The 21,134-nt window shown below is 34.4% G+C and overlaps 1 pseudogene; it reads left to right on the forward strand.

The window, feature by feature from the left end:
* The first annotated feature begins 6,321 nt into the window (after positions 1-6,321).
* Positions 6,322-21,134, forward strand: part of LOC129518056 (actin-related protein 2/3 complex subunit 2-like) — a 32,229-nt pseudogene continuing 17,416 nt past the window's right edge.

Below are 21,134 nucleotides of genomic sequence, written 5' to 3' on the forward strand. Positions count from 1 at the left end.
AAAGAGAGAGAGGGAGAGAAGAAAGAAAGAGAGAGAGAGAGCATGAGTGGAGGGAAAGGGGCAGAGGTTAGAGGGAAAAGCAGACTTCCTGTTGAGCAGGGAGCCTGACACTGGGCTGGATCTCAGGACCCTGAGATCGTGACTTGAGCCAAAGGCAGGTGTTTAACCGACTGAGCTGCTCAGGCACTTCTACTTTACCAGATTTTAGTGTAGTCCTGCCAGCTTTCTTGTTATAAGTATTTTCTGGATCTATTCAACTGATTTTTTATACTGAAAGTATATTTCTTGCTTTTTGACCAATCTTCCATTTTCTGACTCTAGATTAGAATAATTACTCAGTTTATATTTAATGAAGTTCTTGATGGTCATGTTAAAATTAACCCCATTGATAGTTAATTTATGTTTTCAGCATATGTTCTCTGTTACTTTCATCCTTTTCTATCATTTTTAATTAATCAAGCACTTAAAACATGCATAGTTTTTTACCTCTTAAGATTTTAGCTATTACTTTACATGGTATTTTTCAGTTCTTATTCTAAAGATTGCAATATGAGCCTTTAACATCTCATCATTTGCCTACAAATTATTTTATTCTCTCTTGTGTACAACACCTTAATTTTCCTACCCTTCGTGTTCTTGCTATAAACCCCACACTACATTGTTTCTAACAATCCAAAGTTTTGAAAGAAATAGAAATATGTAAATATAATAAAGATAATAAAATTGTTTAATATTCAACCATGTATTTACTTATATTTTGTTCTCTCTATTCTCCTTTAGCATTTCTTTCAGTGTAATTCTTATTGAGATAAATTCTTTGAGCTTTGCTTTTTTTTCCAAAAAAAGTCTTTGTTTTCCCTTTATTTTGAACTGTTTTTTTATGGAATTTTAGTTTGGGTGAACATTTTTTAAATGATTATTTTCTTGCCTTTCAGCACTTTAAATATGCCAGCCCATTTTATTCTGACTCCTATGGTTTATGCGTAATCAACCATCATTCTTATGCTTGTCCAAGCTTCATAAATGTGAAGGAAGGGGTTGATTCATGCATCCCATGCTCCATCTTTCCTGAGGGGTTTCTCAGATGATTGCTTTTATCTTGCCAGTCTTGGAGTTCTAAAAAGGATAGCACAGTTTAATCACCAGTGTGAGAATAGAAGTGACACATTGGTCTGATAGATTCCATTGATTTTGTCTCCTGCTTTGCATAGAGGGAGCAAACAAACAAAAATTCCAGTTCTCAGCTTTGTCCTTAAGAGTGATAGATTTGACCCATAAGTCTAACAACCCAACTTCTCCAGGACTCTAGTCCTAAGAACTAGATTATGGTCTTTGTCCTTTGGAGGAAAAGAGTTGATCCATAAGACCAGCAACTCCATTTCTCCAGGATTGCCCTAAGAACTAGCATCTGTCTCATCAATTTTTAATCTCTGATTGGGTGAGCATAGTCTATCCACTCAGGAGGAGAATGGCAGTGGCAGCTTGTGAGTTGATATTGATTCTCCACCTCATCAGCACAGAGTTAGTGAAATCCAAATTTGAGTTTTTAGCTCCCCTTTGGGAGGGCAAAGGGTTCATCTGCACATCCAGTGTCCCAATTTTTCCAGGGATGCCAGCATCTGTCTCAGTTGTTCCTGAAACTCTGATGCATTCAGCACAATGTAGCCACCTGGGAAAAAGTGAGATAGTGGCTTGGGCTGGTAGCTATCATAGCTATCATGCATCCTTAACTTAGCACAGAGGGTATGAACAAGAACCACAGCCAGCTGTTTTTCCCTGGGAATGGAAAGAGTTGGTAGAGCCCCAAGAAACCCTGGTCAGGCCAATTGGCATGTGTCTTTTCCTATATTATATATGTCCATGAAGATTGAGAGATGTGCCTGCTTTGTCTAATACACAGATAACCAATTCAGGATAGGAAAATGAAGAATCAAATAAAGATGATCCAAACAAGGGAAAAAGAAATCTCCAGAAAACTGACCTTAATGAAGTGGAATTATGTTATCTTTCTGACACAGAATTATAAATACCTCTCATAAATATACTTACTTCAGTGGTGGGTAAATCACTTTTGATTCTACTACAAACATTAAAAGACAAAACCGTTTTTAGAACACTTAAAACTAAAAATATGTTTAAAGATACACAATATCAATAGATGTAAAGGTGTAAATTATGACAACAATAACATAGACTGCACAAAGAGAAGCAATTAAAGTATAGAGTATTTGTATGAAATTGAACTCGTTAACAGCTTAAAATAAATTGTTGTAACCATTAAAGAATAGTAGAAGCCCCAAGGTAACCACAAAAATACCTATAGAAATTACACAAAACAAACAACAACAAAAAAATTACACAAAACAAAAAGAGAAAGGAATGATCAATACAAAAAATCCAGAAAACAAGAAAACAAGGGAGGAAAGGACAGAAAAAAATTTTAAAACTATAGAAAACAACTAATAAAATGGCAGTAGTAAATAATTCCATAAGAATAATTCATTTAAATGTAAATTGAGTTAATTATCTAATTTGAAGACAGAGAATGGGTAAAAATTCTTTTTTTTTTAATTCTTTTAAATGACTGAGTATTTCAAAAGATTAAAATACAACACCCAGCTATATACTATTTACAAGATAATCACTTAGATTCAAAGACACAATAGGCTGAAAATGTAGGGATGAGAAAAGATAATATTCCAGACAAATGGTAACCAAAAAAGAGTAGAAGTCACTGTAATTTTGTCAGCTAAATAGTCAAAACAATCACATGAAACAAAATGGACATTACAAAATGATAAAGGGTCAATCCACTAGGAAGATATAAGAATTATAAATATATTTGACTCCAGTATCAGAGCAAACATTGACAGAACTGAAGGGAGAAATAGTTATAGGATAATAGTAAGTGATATCAATACCTCATTAATTGACAGAACATCCAGACATTCAATAAAGAAATAGAAGACTTTAGTGACACTATAGACCAAATGGAAAAATAGATATATTATCTTTCCATTCTTCACCACAATACACATTCTTCTCAAGTATGTATGGATCTTTCTCCGGGATAGATCACATGTTAGGTCATAAAACAGTTCTTAGACATTTAAAGGGCACCTGGCTGGCTCATTTAATAGAACATGTCACTCTTGATCTCAGGGTTGAGAGTTCAAGTCCAAGTTGATTGTAGAGATTATTTTTTTAATTAAAAAATTTTTAGAAGACTGAAATCATATGAAGTACCATTTTTAAACACTATGAAATAAAACTACCAAGTGGTAGAGAGAAAACTGAAAAATTTACAAATATGTGGCAATTAAACATCACATTCTTGAACAACTGTTGTTTTAATACAACAGTTCAAAAAAGGAATCAAAGAAATAATTACAAAATACCTCTAAACAAATCAAAGTAAAATACTACATACCAAAACATGTGAGATACAGAAAAAGCAGTTCTAAGAGGGAAGTGGTTATTCAAACCTACATTAAAATAGAAGAAAAATCTCAAAAAACAACCTAACTCACCAAGGACCTTGAAAAAGAAAAACTAAGCCCAAAGTTAGCAGAAGTGATGAAATAACAAAGATTAGAACAGAAATAATCGTAATAGAAAATGGAAAGAAACAATAGATGAAAATCAAGGCAACTCAGAGAAGTTTTGTTGTTTTTATTTCTGAAAAAATGTAAACAATTAAAAAACCTTTGGGTACACTAAGAAAAAACTAGAGAAGACTCAAGTAAAATTAAAATGAAAGAATAGAATATACATTACAACTGATGCTAGATTAATACAAAGGATTGTGGAAGACTACTATGAATAATTATACACCAACAAACTGAATAGCTTAGAAGAAATGGATTAATTCCTGGAAACAAACAAACAAAAAAAATCCTGGAAGCATACAACCTTACCAAGACTAAACTATGAAGAAATAATACATGAGTAAAGTCTGAACAGACCTATAACCAGTGTTGAGATTGAATCTGAATCCAAACACCTACCAACAAATAAAAGTACAGGGTCAAATGGCTTCACTGTTGAATTCTTACCAAATATCTAAATAATAATTAATACAAATCTTTTTTTAAATTTTTTTAAAATTTATTTATGATAGTCACAGAGAGAGAGAGAGAGAGGCAGAGAGAGAAGCAGGCTCCATGCACCGGGAACCTGACGTGGGATTCGATCCTGGGTCTCTAGGATCACACCCCGGGCCAAAGGCAGGCGCCAAACCGCTGCGCCACCCAGGGATCCCTAATAATTAATACAAATCTTTTGCAAGATCTTCTAAAAATATTGAAGAAAAGATGGAATACTTCCAAACTCATTTTATGAATCCAGTACCACCCTGATGTGAAAGACAAAGCTACCACAATAAAAGAAAACTACGAGCCAGTATCCTTGATGCATATAAATGAAAAACTCCTCAAAAAAAAAAAAAACTAGCAAACTAAGCCCAATGGAACGTTAAAAGGATTATACATCATGACCAATTGAGATTTATTTCTGGGACACAAAATGGTTCAACATGTGAAATTCAATTAATGTGATACACAACATTAACAGAATAAAGGATAAAAATCACATTATCATCTCAATAGATGCAGAGAAACTATTTGACAAAATTCAACACCCCTTCATTATAAAAACCCTCAACAAACTAGGATTAGAAGGAAATTACCTCGACTCAATAAAGGCCATATATATTGAAAAGCCCATAGCTAACATCATACTCAGGTGAAAAATTAGAAGCTTTAATTCTAAGATCAGGAACAAAGCAAGGTTACCTACTCTTGCTCTTCATTTAAAATAGTATTAGAATTCTTAGCCAGAGAAATTAGGCAAGAGAGAGAAATAAAAACATCAAAATATAAAGGAAGAAGTACAAGTGTTCCTGTTTGCAGGTGACATTTCCTTTTATATAGAAAACTCCAAAGTATTTTTAAAAAATAACTAATAAAGGAATTCAATAAAGTTGTAAGGTATAAACTCAACATACAAAAATCAGGTTTTTAAATATATAGCAAGAAAGTGAAAAAGAAATTAAGAAAACAATCTCATTTACAATATCACCAAAAAGAATAAAATACCAAGGAATAAACTTGAGGAGGTGAGATACTTGTACATTGAGAACTACAAAACATTGATGAAAGAAATTTAACAAGACACAAATGGAAAGACATTTCATGTTCGTGAATGGGAGGACACAATATTGTTCAAATGTTCATATTATCCAAAGTGATACACAGATTCAATGCAGCCCCATCAAAATTCCAATGGCATTTAGCTCTACAGAAATAGAAATACTAATTCCAAAATTCATTTTGAACCACAAAAGACCACAAATTACCAACTCAATTTTGAGAAAAAAAAATAAAGCTCAAGTTATCACATTTTCTGATTCCAATTGTATTACAAAGGTACAGTACTCAAAATGATGTGATGCTGGCATAAAGACAGACATATAGACCAATGGAATAGAATGGACAACTCATATATATATATAGTTAGCTGATTGTTTTAAGAGTGCCAAGAATACACAATGGGGAAAGGATTGTCTCTTCAATGAATGGTGTTGTGTAAACTTGATATCCACATGCAAAAGAATGAAACTGGACACTTACATTTCACCATACACAAATATCAACTCAAATTGGATTCAAGACTTAAATACAATATGCAAAACTGTAAAAGTCCTAGAAGAAAAAAGAGGGGAAAATCTACTTGATATTGCATTTAGCAATGATTTCATGGATGTGACACCAAAATCAAAAGCAACATAAATAAAAATAAGTGGGATTGAGTTAAAAATTAAAATCTTCTACACAGCAATGGAAACAAACAATAGAATGAAAAGGCAAAGTGTAGATAGAAGAAATATTTCCCAGTCATATATCTGATAAGGGTTGAATATGGAAAATGTATTAGGAACTCCTAAAACTCAATAGTTTTAAAAAGAAAGCTAATAACCTGATTTAAAAATGACACAAGAGGGTCACCTTGGTGGTTCAGTCGGTTAAGCATTGGACTTTTGATTTCAGCTGAGGACATGATCTCAGGGTCATGAGATCGAGCCCTGCATCAGATCTATGCTGGGTTGCTCTGGGCTGTGCTGGATGTGGAGCCTGCTTAAGATTCTCTCTCTCTCTCTCTCTCTCAAAAAAATATATATGGCATAAGGACTTGAATAGACATTTTTGTAAAGAAGACATTATAAATGGCCAACAGGTATGTGAAAAAATGCTCGACATCACTAATCACAGAAATGTAAATGGAAACCACAGTGAGATATCACCTTACACCTGTCAAAGGAAGATGTCTGTTATTAAAGAACAAGAAACATATTTTGATGAAGATGTGGAGAAATCGGATTCCTTGCGTACTGTTGATAGGAGCGCAAAATGGTATATCCATTATGGAAAACAGTGTACAGGTACTTCAAAAAATTAAAAATAGAACTATCACATGATCCAGCAATTATACTTCTGGATATTTAGGTATAAGAATTGAAGTTATAATCTTGAGGAAAGAGGAAATAATGTTACTCTTATGTTTATTGCAGCACTATGGGCATGTCTCATTTTATTGTGCCTCACTTCATTGTATTTAGCAAATATTGTGTTTTTGCAAATTGAATGCTTCTGGCATCCCTGTGTACAGTAAGTCTATTGGTGCCATTTTTCCAGTAGTATTTGTTCACTTCCTGTCTCTGACATTATGATAATATGTACATTTTTTAGACATAATGTTATTACACACTTAATAGACTATAGTATAGTGTAAACATAACTTTTATATGCAGGAGGAAATGAAAAAGTTAATTTGACTTTTTTTTTATTTTGACATTTGCTGTATCGTGGTAGTCTGGGACAGAACTGCAATATTTTTGAGATATGCCTTTATTTCCAATAGCCAAAAATGTAGAAGCATCATAAATGTCCATGTATGGATGAATGGATAGAGAAAATATGGTTTGCACATACAATTGAATACTAGTCAGACTTAAAAAAAAGGAAATTCTGAGATTTGCCACAACATGAATCAACTTTGAAGATATTATACTCAGTAAAATAACCAGTCACAGAGAGACAAGTGCTATTTATGTGAGGTCTCTAAATTAGTCATATTCATAGCATCAATGAGTATAGAATGGTGGTTGCCAGAGGCTGTAGAGAGGAAAAGATGGGAAGTTAGTAACCATCAGGCACAGCCAAGCAAGATAAATAAACTCAAGAGCTCTGCTATACAAACTTGTATTTATAATCAACAATTGTATACACAACAAAATTATTAAAAGAATAGATCTCATATGAAGTGTCGTTTCTACATTAAATGAAAAAATAGACCAACAATTCAGTATATAAATGAGAAAAAGGGATGAAGAGATTTTTCACAGTAATAGAAATGAGTTGATCCTAAAGCAAGTGAATAGAGTTTCAACTTCATGCATAACAGGAATGCAAATTTAAGCTTCATTAAGTTGTTATTTCTCACAACGGTTTTTTAAATATCACCAGTGACATATACTCATTTTGACATTTATGGTAATTATTACCTTGCTTTTCTTTATAATTTTACCACTTACAAAAGTCTATAAATATGGTTTTTTTTCTCAATTTTGGGCTTGATGCAAATCAAGCCATACTACTCTATTACTTATTTATTACATTATGTTTGTGAGAATTAACATTAAGTTTGTGAGAAGTAATCATTATGTGTAGCTATGGTTATTTCATTTGCATTACTGTGTACTATTCCATTGTATAAGTGTTTCCTAATTTGTTCATTCCACTATTAATAGATCTTTGAAATTTTTCTTCCAAATGGGAACTATAACAAGTAGAATATATTGCCTGGTGAACATGTATGGAAGTCATTCCACTCTATACACTTAGATAGGACATTGGTATATTGCAAGCCAAGTATTTTTCACGGCCTTTTTTTTTTTAAGATTTTTTATTTATTCATGATAGACCTAGAGAGAGAGAGGGAGAGACACAGGCAGAGGGAGAAGCAGGCTCCATGCAGGGAGCCTGAGGCGGGACTTGATCCCGGGACTCCAGGATCACACCCTGGGTCAAAGGCAGGCACTAAACCGCTGAGCCACCCAAGGATCCCCATGCCAAGTATTTTTTAAATGTAATATGTAATGCTGATTAAATATTTTCCAAAGTAGTTGAGCAACTTATAGTTGCCCTGTCATGAATGAGATTCTCCATTGCTTTACAATTTTACCAACCACTGGTATCATCAGAGGTTTTAGTAATTGCTAATCTGGTGTGTATGTAATCATGTGTCATTGATATTTTAATTGAAATTTGTCTGGTTACTAATGAAGTTAAAGATATTTTTCCTGGTCATAGTTATTTCCTCTTTTGTGAAGTCTGGTAAAATTTGTGTGTCATATTTAAAATTTATATTTGGTATTTATCTTAATGATTCATTGTAGTTTTTGTTTGTTTATATAATAGACATATTCTTAGTTACTAAGTATGTTGCAAACATCCTCTCCCCACTTTCTTTTTTATTCTTTGGCTTAAACAATACAAATTTATTTTGTCACATTTCTGGAAACTAGAAGTCCATGGTCAAAGTGTCAGCAGGTTTGTTTTTCCCTGTGACTTCTCTCCGTAGCTTAAAGATCATCATCTCCTTCCTGCATCCTCCCATGGTCATTTCTAGGTCTGTCTTTTTGTAAAATTTTTAAGAATTTATTTCCAGTATAGTTAACATCCAGTGTTATATTAGTTATAATTGTACAATATAGTGATTCAATAATTCAATATGTTACTTGTTGCTTATTCTTACAAGTGTTCTTTGTAATCCCATTACTTATTTCACCCATTTCCCACCCACCTCCTGTCTGGTAATCATGTTTGTTCTCTGTAGTTAATTAAGAGTCAACCTGAAAACATAAATATATCATCTTACTTATCTTCTAGATAATTTTCCATTTCATGTGTTGGCCATTTTTCTATCTGGACTTTACTTCTATAGCATTTGTAAAACTTGGTATATAATTCATGTAACATGATTCAACATTCAAAAGTGTGTACTTCAGCAGTTTTTATTATATTCACTAGGCTGTGTAACCCTCATCAGTACCTAATTCCAGAACAATTCCATTACCTCATAAAGAACCCAATACTCACTAGAAGTTAGTACCAATAACCCATTCCTTCCATCTCCTGACAATCACTATTTGACTTCAGTTTCTCTGAATTTGCCTATTCTAGAATTTTCATATAAATATTATCATAAAATACATAACCTTGGAAAATTATAGATATCCTAGACTTGTTTCCAGACACCAGGAATATTTTGGAGCTTTTTAAGACTTTAGGGAAATCTCATTCCCTAGCCCATTACATATTAATTTCTAGGTCTGCCATAAAATACTATAGACTGTCTGACTTAAACAAGAGAAATGCATTTCTCACAGTTCTGGATGCTATGAGTTCTAGATCAAGGTGTTGGAATGTTTGATTTCTCCTAAGGTATCTCTCCTTGGCTTGAAGATGGATGAGTTTTTTCTTGTATCTTCAGATGGTCTTTTGTCTGTACAGTATCCCTGTTTTCCTATCTTCAAATACAGTCACATTCTAAGGTACTGACTGCTGGGGCTTCCACAAATGAATCTGGGGATTGGGATTGGGCACAATTACTTCTCTAACACTTCCCACACTTTTTGGTTAGTCTATTGTTTATCTCACCTGTTGTCTATCACTTATCTCAGGTGGCAGGAACATAAGACTGTCTTAGCCTGTAAATGGTTTCAGCAAATTCTGTTCCCTACTCTGCAAGCAGCTTTAACACTAGACCGGTTATAGTTGCTAACATAAAGACAAACATTTAAGCCAATTTTCCAGGAATACACCACACAGGTCAGATCCGATAATCAATTACGATGATTTTTGAATGAGGTTTGTCCTGTTTCTTTTGGTACTGGGAAAGTAGAAGGTTATTTTCATGGCTACTATTCAGCAAGGGGGCCAAGGATAGGAATGGGAAGTTAGAATACCACAAAATTGGTAGTTTTTACAGAGAATAAGTCTTTTTTTGTGGGGAGTAGAAGCATTTTCCAGGTTGATACAAATCTTGATAAATTTCCAGATTCCAAAAAATTTCATAGTTTTGTCCTGTTTTTTTTTTCTTGATTTTGTGGATGGTAGAATTTTGAATTACTTATTGCGACATTTTTTTAAAAATTGACCTCGAGATTACTTTTTCATATTGTATGCAATGATAGTCCTGTTTCATAGGATTCATAAATTGTCTCCATATGAATTTCTGTAAAGTCCATCCTTTTCCACTCTTCTGCAAGGCCACCTCTTGCATACATCAGTTATTTATGTATATTGGTTACTCCGTTTCTTGTATTTTTATTCTGCCTAGGTAGCTTATTGGCCCATCCCTGTCCAAATGTCACAATTTTTAAAAATCATTTTACTTTAGGAGAAATAGGTTTTTCAAACTATTAAAGCAACTTACTTAACCCTTTTATTTTCTTTCTGGAGTAACTTGGCTCTTCTTGATCCTCTCTATTTCCATATAAGATAAAAAAATCCGTTGTGAAGTCCCACAATATAATTTGTTGGGTTTTCACTGGAATTATATTAAATATAAAATTGATGTGGTGTTGGTTGGCATATTTAAAATAGTGAATCTTTCAATTCATAAAAATGGTGCATCTATACATTAGGGGAATCTTTAATGCTTGTTTTAATTTTCACAATTGTACTCAAAGATTTCTTGTAATGCTTAGATATATTTGTTCTTAGTTCATATTTTGAAATTATTATAAGTGATATATTTTAATTTTTTTGAGAAGTGGCATTGATTACTTAAAGTAAATTTTGTTTTTGTTTTATAAATTTATTTTTTATTGGTGTTCAATTTGCCAACATATAGAATAACACCCAGTGCTCATCCCATCAAGTGCCCCCCTCAGTGCCCATCACCCAGTCACCCCCAACCCCCGCCCACCTCCCCTTCCACCACCCCTAGTTCGTTTCCCAGAGTTAGGAGTCTCTCATCTTCTGTCTCCCTTTCTGATATTTCCCACTCATTTTTTCTCCTTTCCCTTTTATTCCCTGTCACTATTTTTTATATTCCCCAAATGAATGAGACCATATAATGTTTGTCTTTCTCTGACTGACTTACTTCACTCAGCATAATACCCTCCAGTTCCATCCACTTCGAAGCAAATGGTGGGTATTTGTCGTTTCTAATGGCTGAGGAATATTCCATTGTATACATAGACCACATCTTCTTTATCCATTCATTTTTCGATGGACACCAAGGCTCCTTCCACTGTTTAGCTATTGTGGACATTGCTGTTAAAGTAAATTTTGTAGCCAACACTCCTACCTAACTGCCTTATCTTTTAACTAATTGCCTTATTAATAATAAAATACCTATCAATTGATTCGTTTTTATTCTTTTACCTATAAAATTGCGGTAGGCAGAAATGTGCCCCCTTCCTGCAAAATGTCCACACCCGAATAACCAGACCCCCAACATAATGATATTATTTTGAAGAATCCAGGTGGTCCAAATGTAATCACAAGAGCCCTTGAAAGTGGAAAAGGAAAGCCTAAGATTCAACACACCATATTTGTCTTGAATAAGAAGGGATTCCCATGCCATCAAAATATAGCACATACAACACCTCACTTCTACAACCACAAGGAAGTGAATTCTTTCAATGATAAGTAAACTTTACAGAGGAGCCTGAGCCCCAGATGAGAAATGAAGCTGTGGCCAGTATTTTGATTTTAGCCATATGAGATCCTAAACAGAGAATCTATCCATGTTTTCTTCTAAGAGTTTTATAATTTTAGGTATGTAGCCCTTGGTCTATTTTTTTTGTCAATTTTTGTATATCATGTAAAGGATGGGTCCAACTTCATTCTTTTGCATGCAGATATCCAATTTTCCCATCACCATTTCTTGAAAAGTCTATTCTTTCTTTCATCAAATGGTCTTATTTTCTGTGATGTTCTCATTTTATTTTTCTTTTCTGCCTTAATATTCTTGTTATTACTTATGCTATAATGTTGAGTAACAGATCAATCTTCATTTTTTAAAAATTTTTTTTAATTCAGATCAATCTTCAATCTTCAAACTTTCACTATTACGTATGAATTGGTTGTAGTTTTTGTTGTTGTGGGGATTATACATATTTTTGGTCAGATTAAGAGTGGCTCCTTTTATTCCTAGTTTATGAAGTTTTAACATGAACTCATGTTAGATTTTATCAGTTGTTTTTCTACATATTTTAAAATTATCATGTGATTTTCTCCTTTAATTGCCTAATGTAAATATTGTAGTACCTAATTATCTAATATTAAATCAACATTATATTGCTCAGATAAACTCAGTTTATGTAGTATATTTTTTATGAGTTACTGTACTTGGTTTGCATTTTGTTTAGGATTTTTAAGCTTGGGAGAGTGATTGACCTTTAAATTGTCCTTTATTACAATACCATTGATAGGTTTTTGATTAAAATTATTTATTTTAGTAAAAAGGGTGATGCTTGTACCCTCTTCTACATTCTAGAAGAATTCTCCTAATATTATAATTGTTTTTTGATACTATTTGGCACATTTTCTTAGTTGGAAGATCTATTATTAATATAATTTCATTTTTTTCATGTTCAAAGTACTAATATATTCAGATTTTCAAATTTTTGTGAGTCAATTTTTTGTTCTCTTATGAATGTATTTCATTTAACTTTCCCAATATATTAGCATAAAGTTAATATTATCTTTTAAAGTATTAATGTCTAGAACCATCTTTAATTTTGTTAATTTTAATTCCTGACATTCGTTATTTGTGCCCTCCATCTTTTTTTATTTTCCCACTCAACCTTACCAGAGGATAAATTTTTATTGATCCTTTCAAAGAACCCACTTTTTCTAAATATATCAACATTGCATCTGTTTTCTGTTTTTACTAATTTTTACTCCAATACTTCTTACCTTTACTTTCACTTTCTACAAGTCATTTTAATTTTCCTTTTGAAACTTCTTGATATGCATTAATTTATTTGCATAATTAATTTTCAAGTTTTCCCTTTATCTATTATGAACACTCAACATTACAAAACCTCCTTTTTATGTTTTATATATATCCAATCATACTTAGTATATTATGTTTTCATTATTGGTCATTTTAATATATTTCCTAATGTCTGTTATTTACTGAGCTTCTTAATTTTTAAATGTGATGCTTATCTAGTCATCTAAAAATAACTTTTAATTTAATGGGACTCCTGGGTAGCTTGGTTAGTTAAGCATCTAACTCTTGATCTTGGCTCAGGTCTTAATCTCAGGGTCTTGAGTTCAAGCCCCACATTGGGCTTCATGCTGGATGTGCAGCCTACTTTAAAAAAGTTGATTTTTAACTTAAAAACATTGCAGTCAGGAAACGTGTTCTGCAATGTCTGTCATATGAAATTTTGATGAAATTTGTCTTATAATCTAGTATATACTAAACTTTATAAATGTGTCATGAAAATCTTATAAAGAATGCATATTCTGCTTTTAAACGCAATAGTCTATGTGTGCATATAAGTTCAAGATTTTAAATTTTTTCAAGTGTTTTATATCCTTAATCTTTTATATATCCTTATTTTCTCCTTGTTCTATCAGTTGTTTTTCTTTTTTTTTAAGATTTTATTTATTTATTCATGAGACACACACACACACACACACACACACACACACAGAGGCAGAGACACAGGCAGAGGGAGAAGCAGGCTCCATGAAGGGAGGATCACACCCAGGATCACACCCTGGGCCGAAGGCAAGCGCTAAACCGCTGAGCCACTCAGGGGTCCCCATTTTTTTCTCTTTTTAAAATTTAAATTCAATTAGCCAACACATAGAACATCATTGGTTTCAGATGTAGAGTTCAATAATTCATCAACACAACACCCAGTGCTCATCACATCACATGTCCTCCTTAATGTCCATCACCCAATTACCACATCCCCCCATCCATCACCCCTCCAGCAATTCTCAGTTTGTTTCCTGTAGTGAAGAGTCTCTCATGGTTTGTCTTCCTCTCTGATTTCTTTCCATTCGATTTTCCCTTCCTTCCCCTATGATCCTGTTCTCTGTTTCTTATATTCCACATATGAGTAAAACCATATGATAAGTGTCTTTATCTGATTGACTTATTCCACTCAGCATAACACCCTCTGGTTCCATCCACATCAATGTAATGGTAAGTATTCATCCTTTCTGATGGCTGAGTAATATACCATTTTATCTGTTGATGGACATCTGGGCTCTTTCCATAGTTTGCCTATTGTGGACAATGCTGACATAAACATTGGGGTACAAGTGCCCCTTTGTATCACAACCTATGTATCCTTTAGATAAATACCTAGTAGTGCAGTTGCTGGGTCATAGGGTAAGTCTATTTTTAACTTCTTGAGAAACTTCCATACTGTTTTCCAGAATGGCTGTACCAGCTTGCATTCCCACTAACAGTGTAAGGGTTCCCCTTTCTCCGCAACCTTGCCAACATTTGTTGTTTACTGACTTATTAATTTTAGACCTTCTGCTGCTGTGAGGTGGCATCTCATTGTGTTTTTTTTTAATTTTTATTTATTTATGATAATCAGAGAGAGAGAGAGAGAGAGAGAGAGAGAGGCAGAGACATAGACAGAGGGAGAAGCAGGCTCCATGCACCGGGAGCCTGACGTGGGATTCGATCCCGGGTCTCCAGGATTGCGCCCTGGGCCAAAGGCAGGCGCTAAACTGCTGCGCCACCCAGGGATTCCCTCATTGTGGTTTTGATTTGTATTTTCCTGATGCCAAGTGATGTTGAGCTTCTTTTCATGTTTCTGTTGGCTATTTGGATTTCTTTTTTGTTATTGCTGCTGTTGTTTTTTTAAGATTTTATTTATCTATTCATGAAACACACATAGAGAGGCAGAAACATAGACAGAGGGAGAAGCAGGCTCCTTGAAGGGAGCCCAATGCAGGACTCGATCCCAGGCCCAGCATCACACCCTGAGCCGAAGGCAGACACTCAACACTGAGCCACCCAGGTGTCCCTCTGTTGGCTATTTGTATGTCTTCTTTGGAGAAGCCTCTGTTTATGTCTTCTGCCCATTTCTTGACTAGATTATTTGGTTTTGGATGTTGAGTTTGATAAATTCTTTATCAATATATCGTTGCGTATAAATTCTTGGATACTAGCCCTTTATCTGATATGTCATTTGCAAATATCTTCTCCCATTCTGTAGGTTGCCTTTTAGTTCTGTTGACTATTTCCTTTCACGTGCAGAAGCTTTTTATCTTGATGAAGTCCCAGTAGTTCATTTTTGCTTTTGTTTCCCTTGCCTTTGGAGACTGTCTAGCAAGAATTTGCTGTGGCCGAGGTTGACGAAGTTTCTGTCTGCATTCTCCTCTAGGATTTTGATGGATTCCTGTCTCACATTTAGGTGTTTTATGCATTTTGAGTTTATCTTTGTTTATGGTATAAATTGGAAATTGTCCAGTTTCATTATTCTACATGTTGCTGTACAATTTTCTTAATACATTTGTTGAAGGAACTGTCCTTTTTCCATTGAATATTCTTTCTCGCTTTATCAAATGTTAGTTGACCATAGTGTTCTATCATTTACTGAAAAAATTCTCATTATGTCTGGGTATGACATTTATATAATCAAAATAAATTTCCCATAAAATTATAAACATATTGCCCTACTTCTAATCTGATTCTTATTTTATTTTAGGGATTGCTTTTATGTGTTCATTTTGGAATTAAAAACAACTTCTTTGAATTGTTTGAAAGTTCCATCCAAATGTTTCATATTTTTTTGCTGTTGAGTTTAATAAGTTCTTTATAGATCTTGCTTACTAGCCCTTTATCTGATAGGTCATTTGCAAATATCTTCTCCCATTCTGTAGATTGTCTTTTAGCTTTGTTGACTGCTTCTTTTGCTGTGCAGAAGCTTTTTATCTTAATGAAGTCCCAATAATTCATTTTTGCTTTTGTTTCCGTTGCCTTCCTAGTTGTATCTTGCAAGTTGTTGTGGCCAAGTTCAAAAAGGGTGTTGCCTGTGTTCTCCTCTCGAATTTTAATGGATTATTGTCTCACATTTAGATCTTTCATCTGAGTTTATCTTTGTGTATGGTGTAAGAGAATGGTCTAGTTTCATTTTTCTGCACATGGCTGTCCAATTTTTCCAGCACCATTTACTGAAGAGACTGTCCTTTTTCCAGTGGATAGTCTTTCCTGCTTTGATGAATAACCACCATTTGCTTCAATGTGGATGGAACTGGAGGGTATTATGCTGAGTGAGTGAAGTAAGTCAATCAGAGACGGACAAATAGTATATGGTTTCATTCATTTGGGGAATATAAAAAAATAGTGAAAGGGATTAAAGGAGAAAGGAGAGAAAATGAATGTGAAATATCAGAGAGGGTGACAGAACAAGAGACTCCCAACTCTGGGAGATGAACACGGGGAAGTGGAAGAGGAGGTGGGAGGGTGGACGGGGTGACTGGGTGATGGGTACTGAGGGGGGCACTTGACGGGATGAGCACTGGGTGTTATACTATATGTTGGCAAATCGAACTCCAATAAAAAATATACAAAAAAATTTTCAGATTTTGAAACTTAAAAAAATATTTCCTGGGCAGCCCTGGTGGCTAGGCGGTTTAGCGCCGCCTTCAGCCCAGGGTGTGATCTTGGAGTCATAGGATGGATCCCGCATCGGACTCCCTGCATAGAGCTTGCTTCTCCCTCTGCCTGTGTCTCTGCCTCTCTCTCACTCTGTGTCTCTAATGAATAAATAAATAAAATCTTTAAAAAAATTTTCTTCTCAGACTTCTCATTTTGACACTTATTCGTCTTCTTATTCATATGTATTTTGCACTATTTATTTCTCTCCTCTTCAATGTCTAGTCTATTCTTATCTCTATTGAAAGGATATTGGAATTATATCCATTTTATTTATCTTACTTGTTTCATCTAATCTTTTTATATTTTTATACTACATTTAATCTTATAGCTATTAATTTCATCTTCAGCTTGGGTCATTCTGCTATTCAGCCAATATATTGAGTTTTTATGTCAATAAAATTTGTAGAAATTAAAAATGGCTGTTGCAGAGATTTGAGAAAATGCAGCATTATGCAATGCGGAGTCAACAATTAGGTTTAAATTTCAATATTAGTATTAATTCATAGGAAAAGACAAAGTTGCCTACATTGTTCATTTTGAGGTATTGTGTGTCTTCAACTGTTGATGATTACTTTTTTCCTTTTTTTTTTTAAAGATTTCATTTATTTATTCTTGAGAGACACACACAGAGAGAGAGGCAGAGACATAGGCAGAGAGAGAAGCAGGCTCCACGCAGGGAGCCCGACATGGGACTGGATCCCAGGTCTCCAGGATCAGACCCTGGCCTGAAGGTGGCACTACACCGCTGAGCCACTGGGGCTGCCCAGATTACTGATTTTATATTCATATTTATATACAATGGTTAAGATTGATTAGACTCTTCACTCCTGGCTGGCTCAGTCTGTTGAACATGGAACACTTAATCTCAAGGTATCATGAGTTTGAGCCCCATTTTTGGGTTACAGTTCACAAAAAAAAGATTGATCTGACTGGCAACTTTACTGAAATATAAATGATTCCCCTTTTCTTTTGTCTTGAACGCAGGCTTGAATTAAGAGGATATCCTTAGTTTGGATAGTTTTTGAGGTGCATATTTTAGTTATCAGAATTTCTTAGAGTTTAGCTTCCTGGTCTTCTGAATTTAAGAAATCCATGTTCTTTGTGTTGGCTTACAGGATATTAAAGTATTATTCTTCTTCCTTTGCAAATAGTCACATTTATAGTGCTCTACTTCTATTTTTATCCTGGAGTCAAAGTATTGATAACAGCTACTGTAAGAAAAAGGGAATGAAATTTTTTCACCATTAATTACATGGGAAAAGTATTTGTGTTCCTTTCAGTTCCTATTGTGATTTTCTTACAGATAGGTTCTGCAAGCAGCAATTATTATTTGTGGGGGGCCCTCTCTCTTTATGAGATTGAAGATTCTTTAACATTTCTAAATTTTTCTATTACTCTGTTCAATCTTTTTTGTAACTTTTAAATTCCTCTGTTTGCTACACATGTTTTCCTTTTTAGAATGATGTTGGAGTTGCACAGTCTATTATTTTAGTGGATTTTCAGAGGGTATTAAAATGAATATATGTTTTATGTTATTATTAAACTGAATTTCCTATTTATGTTAATATTTTAAATTTAATAACCATGTGAACTCATTGTAACAAGTGGAATAATTTTTTAAATGCATAAATTAAATCTTAAACTCTGTGCTTGTATGGAAGTGAATATAGCAGGCTTGACTGTTTTCCTTTAAAAGGTCTGTTTAAATGGTTGGCCCCGGGCTTTCATTTTAGAACTTGAATTTGGAGAAGGTTCCCATCATTCTAACTGATAAAAGTGGCTTTTTGTGCCTACACTGTTTGTATGAAAATGTGGATTATGGTGAACACCTGCTTTACTTCTGGGAGTACACAATTTTTGGTAAGTGCTAGGCAGAGTGCCTAATGTAATCAGTCCCCAGTAAATTCCCGGGCACTAAGTTTCTAATGAGCTTATTGGTAGACAAGATTTCATTTGTGTTTTCACAACTCACTACTAGGAGAATTAAGCAAGTTCTGTGTGACTTGTGCCTGATTTGCTCTGGAATTTGCCCCCTGTGATTTTTTTCCCTTTGCTGATTTTGCTTTATATCCTTTTACTGTAATGAAACAAAACCATAAGTAATATTATATACCAAGTTCTGAGGAGCCTCCCAGCAAATCCTCAAACCTGGGTGTGCTCTTTGGGACTTCTAGCACACTGCTCTAATTCATATCTACCTTCTTGAATGAAACAAATACCAATCTGTACACTCTTCTTAACAAAACCACATGGGGGGGTGAGATTTATTTCAATCGGTTGCAGAAAAAGTGAATTGTTTTAAGTTGTGTTCTCTCAGAAGCAGATCATGATCCAAAGAAAGGAACATAGTTTTTTTTTTTTTCCTTTGAGAGAGGCCCCCAAGAAGCACTGGTAGGGAGGACATGATTCAGGGGGAAAAAGGAAGCAAATAAAGGTGTATTATTTCTGGTCACTAATTGCTGTTCTATTATTCTATGTATCTATTTCTAGGTCAGTACCATACTATTTTTTAATAGAAAAAGTTTTATTTTTTTTCTTCAAATTTTTATTTAAATTCCAAGTAGTTAACAGAGAGTGCAATATTGGTTTCAGGAGTAGCATTCAGTGATGTATCACAACACCAAGTGCTCATCATAAGAAGTGCCCTCCTTAATACCTATCACCCATCTATCCATTGTCACACCCACCCCGTTCCATTAACCCTCAGTTTGTTCTCTGTTGTTAAGAATCTCTTATGATTTGTTTCCTTCTCTCTCTATCCTTTCCCCCTTATAATTTGTTTCCTTCTCTCTCTCTTTCCCCCTTTCATATATGTATATGTTTTGTTTTAAATTCCACATATAAGGGATCCCTGGGTGGCGCAGCGGTTTAGCGCCTGCCTTTGGCCCAGGGCGCGATCCTGGAGACCCGGGATCGAGTCCCACATCGGGCTCCCGGTGCATGGAGCCTGCTTCTCCCTCTGCCTGTGTCTCTGCCTCTCTCTCTCTCTCTCTCTCTCTCTCTCTGTGTGTGACTATCATAAATAAATAAAAAAAATTTTTTTAAAAATTAAATTCCACATATAAGTGAAATCATACGATACTTGTCTTTCTCTGACTGATTTATTTTGCTTAGTGTAATACACTCTAGCTCTATCCACGTCATTGCAAATGGTAAGAGTCATTCTTTTTGATGGCTGAGTAATATTCCATTGGGTATATATACAACATCTTCTTTATGCATTCATCAGTTGATGGACATTTGGCTCTTTCCATGTTTTGGCTATAGTTGATAATGCTGCATAGACATGGGGGTGCATGTACCTCTTTGAGTATATATTGATGTATGCATTGGGTAAACATCTAGTAGTGCAATTCCTGGATCATAGGGTAGTTCTGTTTTTAACTTTTTGAGGAACTTCCATACTGTTTTCGAGTGTGGCAGCATCAGGATGCATTCCCACCACAGTGCAAGAGGGTTCCCTTTTCTCCACAGTCTCACCAACACCTATTGTTTCTTGTGTTGTTAATTTCAGCCATTCTGACAGCTGTGAGGTGGTATCTCATCATAGTTTTGATTTGTATTTACCTGACTATGAGTGGTGTTGGGCATCTTTTCATGTGTCTATTAGTCATCTGGATGTTTTCTTTGGAAAAATGTCTATTTGTGTCTTCTGCCCATTTTTTAACTGAATTATTTGCTTTCAGATTTTGAGTTTGATAAATTCTTTATAGATTTTGGATACTGAAACCCTTTATCAGACATTTAATTTGCAAATATATTCTTCCACTTCATAGGCTGCCTTTTAGTTTCATTGATTGTTTCCTTTGCTATGCAGAAGCTTTTTATCTTGAGAAAGTCTGAATAGTTCATTTTTGCTTTTGTTTCCCTTGCCTCTGGTGACATGTATGATAAGTGGCTATGGATGAGGTCAAAGAGGTTGCTGCCTATGTTCTCCTCTAGAATTTTGATGGTTGCCTGCCACATTTAGGTCTTTCATCCATTTGGAATTTGTTTTTGTGTATGGTGTAAGATAGTGGCCCAGTTTCATTCTACTGCATGTAGCTGTCCAGTTTTCCCAACACCATTGGCTAAAGAGACTGTCTTTAATCCACTGGATATTCTTTCCTGATTTGTCAAAATTTAGTTGACCATATAGTTGTGGGTTCATTTTGGGTTTTTCTATTCTATTCTATTGATCTATGACTGTTTTTGTGCTAATACCATACTGTGTTTTTTACTAAAACTTTGTAATAAAGCTTGAAGTCTGGAATCATGATGCCTACAGCTTTGCTTTGCTTTTTCAGGATTGCTTTGGCTATTTGGGCTCTTTGTAGTTCCACACAAATTTCAGAATTTTTTATTCTAGCTCTATGAAAAATGCTATTGTTATTTTGTTAGGGATTGCATTAAATGTGTAGATTGCTTTGGGTAGTTTA

Source organism: Nyctereutes procyonoides, unplaced genomic scaffold (assembly GCF_905146905.1).
Source record: "Nyctereutes procyonoides isolate TBG_1078 unplaced genomic scaffold, NYPRO_anot_genome, whole genome shotgun sequence".
Taxonomy (NCBI): Eukaryota; Metazoa; Chordata; class Mammalia; order Carnivora; family Canidae; genus Nyctereutes; species Nyctereutes procyonoides.